This window comes from Herpailurus yagouaroundi, unplaced genomic scaffold (assembly GCF_014898765.1).
Source record: "Herpailurus yagouaroundi ecotype Mexico unplaced genomic scaffold, PumYag 207, whole genome shotgun sequence".
In the NCBI taxonomy this organism is placed as follows: domain Eukaryota; kingdom Metazoa; phylum Chordata; class Mammalia; order Carnivora; family Felidae; genus Herpailurus; species Herpailurus yagouaroundi.
In genome coordinates, this window is record NW_024412438.1 from 1,317,590 (window position 1) to 1,324,832 (window position 7,243).

Genomic DNA, 7,243 nt, shown 5'->3' on the forward strand with positions numbered 1-7,243 from the left:
TACCGTACCTTGCAGGTATGGTTTTCTCCACTTTATAAATGATATTGACTTGGAGAGATTTGAGGGCAGATCTGCCTGACTTTGGGGATCCTGTTCATTCACTGCAACATGGTGGTGGGGCATAGGGCAATAGCAATGCCTTTTTTTTTAAGTCTTTTATTTTAATTCCAGGATAGTTAACATATAGTGTTATATTAGTTTCAGGTGCACTGCCTTTTACTTTTTTTTTTAATGTTTATTTACTTTAAGAGAGAGAGAGAGAGAGCGAGCGCACACACATGCATGAGTGGGGAAAGGGCAGAGAGAAAGTGAGAAAGAGAGAATCCCAAGCAGGCTCCATGCTGTCAGCACAGAGCCTGATGCAGGGATCAAACTCACGAACCATAAGATCATGACCTGAGCTGAAATCAGGAGTTACATGCTTAACCAACTGAACCACCCAGGTGCCCCTGAGGTGCACTGCCTTTAACTCAAGAAAGACTGCACTTATGTCTGGGAGAATGGGTCACTTCACTGATTGGATTCTGGTTTTCCTTCGTCACATAAGTCCTGTTGATTGCAAAGTGCCTTCTGGAGACTTCTCACTACCAGAACTGCTCAAGTTCTGCTTTAATTCAGAGCCGATTTGTTTACTCTTATTAATGTTATCTGGTTGAAGCCTTCCTTGCTCTGCCTTTTTTTTTTTTTTTTTTTGTAAAGGACAGTATTGTTCTACCAAATCATAGAACCATTATTTTGGGGGACTTCTCACTTAAATGTTGTGCTGGTTTTGTCTTTCATAAATTAGAGTCCTGGATTTTTTTTCTGACTGATATTTTCTATGAGGAACGGGTAGGACTTAGGTATAATATTCCATCATTAACCATGTTACACTATCATGTGTTGGAAAATTTTGTCAGGAATACCTTGGAGATTACTTATAAATGTAATCGACCTTGCCCTGGTCTTTGTGCATAAAGCTAGTAATGGACTAGCATATCAGGGCTTGTCAGGAAATAGCCCACACAAACCGGGAAACTGAAGAGAGGTTAATAAAAGGGGCTCTCTACAAAGGTGTAAGCAAGGTCGAGGAAAACCCGCAGGGGTTGGTATGGAACCTTGGAAGCCACTGCATCTTGCAGCTCGGGATAAACGTGGCATTCAAAGAGTGCCACTCTGTGAAGACAAGAGCTGCAGCCTTGGTGGCCGGGCAGGGAGGGAGCTGGGCGGACAGAGAACCTAACTCTTCTGTCTTCCCATCTTCGGTCTCCTGCGGGTATCACCCATGGGCTGAGTTCCAGAAGCCCAGGGGCAAGGGAGCCTGTTTCTACAGCCCACAGGGCCGGCCTCCTGGGGCACAGAGCGGAGGCGGGCCTGGGGTATGGGGAGGCCGAACAGAAGACTTTCCGCACAGCTGGGGTGCAAGATCCAGACCCGACAACTAATGCTCATGTTCAACCTGAGCTTTAGACCAAGGAAGGCCTTCCTGAGAATGGCCTCCTAAAAGATCAGATAACAGTTCCAGCCTTTAAAAATGGGACAGTGTTCTGCTCCGTCCGATGCTTCTTTCTAATTTGTTTCTTAATGATTTTAACAATTTGTGCATGATCTGGCTGTGCATACCCCTGTTATGCAGAGTCTAAAAATAACTATTCTCGATGCTGGGGAAATAATTTTATTGTCACTAACCAGAAAAGGCCCCTCCGTCTTACCGCAAGACAGAGCGGCTTCACTTCGACTTTTCTAAATCCCAGATCATCGTTTTTGGCAGTTAGCATTTTCAATTTAATTGGCTTATCGCTGATGAGTATATATAGCCGGCCAACTCTTTCAGCTACTAAGGGGTATATTTTGCAGCCATTTTTCTCTGGTGGTTTCACTAGAAAATTATGCTGTTAAAAGTAGATATTTCAGGGTGCCTGGGTGGCTCGGTCAGTTGAGCGTCTGACTTCGGCTCAGGTCATGATCTCACAGCTCGTGGGTTCGAGCCCCGCGTCAGGCTCTGGGCTGACAGCTCGGAGCCTGGCGCCTGCTTCGGATTCTGCTCCTCCCTCTCTCTCTGCCCCTACCCACTCTCATTCTGTCTCTGTCTCTTTCAAAAATAAATAAACATTAGAAAAGAATTTTAAAGTAGATATTTCTTGGGTGCGTTATTGTTTGTGTGGCCTAGGACATTAATAAAATCTGTTTTGAAAATGTTCTCAGGTATACAGGGTAGCATCCACACGTGCTTGGTAAATGCTGGCTGAATGGGAGAGTGAGGGAACTCCCTCATAGCCTGGATTGTATCTTTCTCTCCTCACTGACTTCAGGAGACGGTTTTTGGAAACGGTCTAGAGGAACGTTTTGGTCTTGCTGGCCTCTCCTGAAAACCCCCACTTGAAGGAGGGATGGCTAGCAATCTGGGTCTTGGCTAGGAGCTTTTATTTACTTTAAAGGAAGTGAAACTATCTTTTGTCCTATTGGCTTGCAAGTTGTATGGGAGTCTCCTTCATTAGCAATACAGATTTCATGCAGTTCATGCGCCTGTCAAATGTTAAAATTTGGACATTTCTGCTGCCCAAGGTCTAGAGGCCCTTAATAAGAAGCATGAGCAATTCTGATTGGCGGCCAAGGGATGTACAGTTCTTTTGTTATTCCAGACCAGCAATAACCAGGAGAACTTTCTTCAATGATGGGAATGCTCTATAAATGTGCCGTAAAGAATGACAGCACTAGTCACCGTGGTCACCGAGCATTTGAAATGTGGCCATTAACACAGAGAAGAATGGCATTTATGCTTTTTAACTTCGTCTTAATTAATTTAAATGACCAGGTATGCCACTACCCCATTGGACAGTGCAACTCTCGATAGCCTAGATTTTATCCCTCGATTAAATCAGACCGTCTCTGCTTTGGCTTTCAAAAGAAAAGCATTTATCGGACTGCAGATTGCTGTTTTTGGGAGAGAGTGGGGGGGGGGGAGGGGCAGAGGGAGAGAAAGAGAATCCCAAGCAGACTCCTTGCGGGGAGCCAGGCTCGGGGCTCAATCCTACGACCCTGGGATCATAACCTGAGCCCAAATTAAGAGTTGGACGCTTACTGACTGAACCACCCAGGTGCCCCTGGGCTGCAGATTTCTACTGTGTAATTTATGGTGGTTTTAAAACATGTCCTCATATTCTTGGACACGCTTCCATCAAACTGTGGAGACTCATCACCCTTCCCTTGAGTGGGGGCTGGCCCTAGCGACTTGCGTCTGGCCCTCTCCCTCTCAGCCTGAGCTTCCCTGTAGGAATTGTGGCTGCCCAACGGCTACCATGCAGAAGTCTTGTGGAGACACCACCTACAGTATTTGAAGAGGCCCAGCTGTTCTAGCTCCTTCTTAGGCTCCAGATGATTCCAGACCCAGCTTCGTCTGACTGCGGCTCTGGAAAAGACCTTGAGTGAACACTGCTTGGCTGAGCCCAGTCAGTCCGCAGTGAGATAATAACAATAGATGATTGCTGTCACTTTATTCATTTGTTTTCTAGCTGCTATTTTTGGGGGTTGGGGCATAGCACTGGATCACTGGAGCACCCTTGCACAAAAGAATGAAGCAGGGAACTGTTCTATTAAAACCCTGGGCGTATTCATTGTTGGCTTGTTTTGAGGACAAAGTCTGCTGTATCACTTTCTCTTAGATCTCAGTATCAGCGAGAGCTGCCCTTTCTTGGACAACGAATATAGTTTTACTTTAATACCTTTTTGCTTTGGTTGCTAGGAGGCTCAAAGGTGAATTCTTGCCCCACCTTTATAACTAAGTAGGGCTGTAGAGAATTTCTTTCTGTGTATTTACTTTTCCTTTGGCCTCATCTTATTATCCCCTTTCCCCTTGTTTCTTTTAAAAAGTTGATTGATTGATTGATTGATTGATATAATTTATTGTCAAATTGGCTAACATACAGTATGTAAAGTGTACTCTTGGTTTTGGGGGTAGATTCCCGTGGTTCATCGCTTACATACAACACCCAGTGCTCATCCCCACAAGTGCCCCCCTCAGTGTGTTGGGCATTTGTTGAACCGACCTGAGCTCCAAGCTCAGCCCATGGGTTAGTGATGATGGCGGGGAGGGCCCTGGAGGTTTACAACTCTCAGGCGGCCTGAGTTCCTAGGAAGGAAACGAGGGCCTGATGGCTGAGGGGTACGGGGCTGCTGGGCAGCAAAGCCTCAGCTCAGGTGAGGCTGTCTTACCACCCCATCACCCACGTGGCGCTCACGGTCAGACGCTGGTTCTTTACCAAGGGCCCGCTCTGGAGTTGGGACAGCGGTACAAAGGTAAAGAAGACCTCCCTGAGGGATTGACCCTCAAGATTGTGCCTGGTGGGAAATAGCACACATGTGTAGACATAAAGTGACATGCATCGTGAGGGAAGTACAGATTCAGAGTGGTGAGAGATCACTGGCAAGCAGAGGACCATGGGAGGCTCCACGAAAGAGCGCCAGGAGCCAGGCGTGGAAGGGGGGTGTGACTCATGTGTAGATACCCGGGGAGAGGGTGGGGTGATGGGCAGACAGGACTAGCGGCGGTGGGTTTAATGCTGGGAATTAGAGGCACTGTTGCATTTGGCAGGGAAGATATTTTGGGCGGCAGAGATGGTGACACATCTCACATTATGCTACGTGAGTACTTGCTTACTCTTGTGTTTACGAAACCAGCTCTGTCCAAGGGCATGCGACCTGCACACGTGGACGGGATGGACTCAGGGCGAGAGACAGATGCTAATTAAAGCTTCCACAGAGCTGAGTGCTCAGAAAACCCAACAAAAGTCATGGGACTTTGTTCTGAGGGAACTGCCTAAAACCTTTTATTTAAAAAAAAATTTTTTTTCAACGTTTATTTATTTTTGGGACAGAGAGAGACAGAGCATGAACAGGGGAGGGGCAGAGAGAGAGGGAGACACAGGATCGGAAACAGGCTCCAGGCTCTGAGCCGTCAGCCCAGAGCCTGATGCGGGGCTCGAACTCCCGGACCGCGAGATCGTGACCTGGCTGAAGTCGGACGCTTCACCGACTGCGCCACCCAGGCGCCCCCTAAAACCTTTTATCAACAAATAGCATGTAGACTTCAAAATGGAGAAGAGGCTGGAAGAGATCCTCCAGCGTTGAGTAACCCTGCAAACGGGACATTTCAGGACACGTCTGAGGAGGCCAATGGTGTGTGCTTGGCTGCTTCTTCGATTGCCCTTCGTTTCTTGGAGCCTCCTTGTGACCACGGGAGCCTGGTGTTCCGTGGGCAGGACGCCCAGCGAGGTTCCCAGTGGGGCTCCGTGGGGATGAGTCTGAAGTCCTTTCCTGTGCCTGACTGATGTGTTACAACTAGTAATAGGCGGCTTTCCTGAAATTCCACAATTGCCTTTTGAAATAGGAAAACCCCGGGGTCAGATGGGTAGGAAATTACTCATGGTGTGAAAACTTCTCCCGGCCATTATAACCGAGATCCTTCCCCCTGCCTACAAGTGAAAGTTTAAACAGACTTCCTTTCTTGGGTAGGGAAACAGCAAAAAAAGACCCCAATGTCTGACTACGGCCAAGTTCAGTGCCTTTCTGCCAGATTCTTGTGGGCACACGGAACCCTAAAAGGGCAGCGGTCCACAAGCGTCTGGACTCAGAATCCAAGCTCTTGGGGCGCTTTCCACAAAGTGCTTCCAACAGTGTTAAAGCATCAATAGTCGTAGAGGCTGTCTTCACTTTGCGCCGAGCCATACGGCCGGTAGATCATTTTCACACGCAGTATCTCATGTAATCCTGTTCACAGCCCAGGGAGGGGAATATCACTCTTCTACTTTTGCAGAGGACAAAACTGAGGACCAGATGATTTCAGAAAATTGTCCTAAATCTCAGGGCAGTATCAGTGGAGGGGTTTCTAGCTGGTCTCTGGGGTTGAAGTCTGTTTGTGTTCTTGAACAGCGTCTGAAGATGAAAGGCAGGGCTGGAAAGAGTGTGTAGCCGGGTGACTGCAGAAGTACGCCGGGCAAACACCCGATCACGTAAGGTTACGCTGTTTCCAGAAAGGGACAGCCTATGGCCAGCTTTCTCTCTGCCTGGGAGTGTCACGTGCTGGGGTCACAGACCCCCAGATCCGGAAGTGACGCAAGTTATCACGTAGTTCAAAATCCTGTTTTTCAGGGGTGGACTCAGAGGCCCCAGAGAACATAACTATCTTGCAGAGACTTCCACAGCCAAGTGGTGAGAAGCTGGGATTGCTCCCCGGTTTTGCGGATCTTCTGTGGGACTTTCTCCTGCTTTGCCTTCCTGCCACAGTGTCTCCCTGGGACCAGGTAGAAAGCTGTTTACGGTGGAAGGCAGTTGGGCATCCCCTTAGGCAAGTGAGCTCATATTAACGATCGTTGGGATTCATGAGTGTGCCGGATACTTGCACACGCCTGATTTGGAATCATCACAAGAACTCTGCAAAGTGTGCATCCTTGTGTCTGTGAGGAAATGAGGCCAGGGATGAGGAGGAGGGGCTTCGCGGGGACAAGGCCGAGTTCATGCTCTTTCCGCTGCGCAGTGTGGCCTCTGTAATGATTCATCTCTTGTTCTAGAAAACAGAAATGTTTGATTTTTTTTTTTATATGGCCAAGTATCATTTTGGGGAAACCATTAAAATTCGAGTTGTCTGCGTTTAGTCCTAGAACTATATTTGATTAAAAAGGGAGATAAGGGAGACGAATCAGTTATCGCTTTCAGACAGTCCTTAGACGTCTTGATTTTTCTTTTTATTGTGAAGGAAAACCAACAACGTTTTAAAAAAGCTGTAATTCAAGTCATATGCTTACGTAATTCTTCTTCTTTTTTTAGAAGAGAGACTTTTTCTCTTTTTTGTTTAACCCATATTCATCTAGAGTGCTGGGGGCAGAGCCCCAGAGACTCTTCTGTATTAATTAGTTCTTCCCTTCATGTACGAATACCTTCAGGGGCACTAAGCATATTCATCATTTATACCTCGGTTAGAGTTTTCTCTGACACACCTGCTTCCCTCTTAGCATCTGTGACTTGCCTTCCAAGTTTAAAAAAAAAAAAAGCGTTCTTTTTTTTTTTTTTTTTAAACTTGGACAATGTTGAGGGATGGAGAGATGTGACTTCCATGCCTTCCAGGAAGAATTTGGAACCACAGATGGGCAGCATGGGTTCACTGAAGCCAGAGAACCAGCAGGGAAGGGAGCCAGAAGGTGGGGACACGGAACCGGTAGAGAGGGAGTTGGGACAGTGTCAGAGTGAAATTTCTCAATTTCCATTCCAC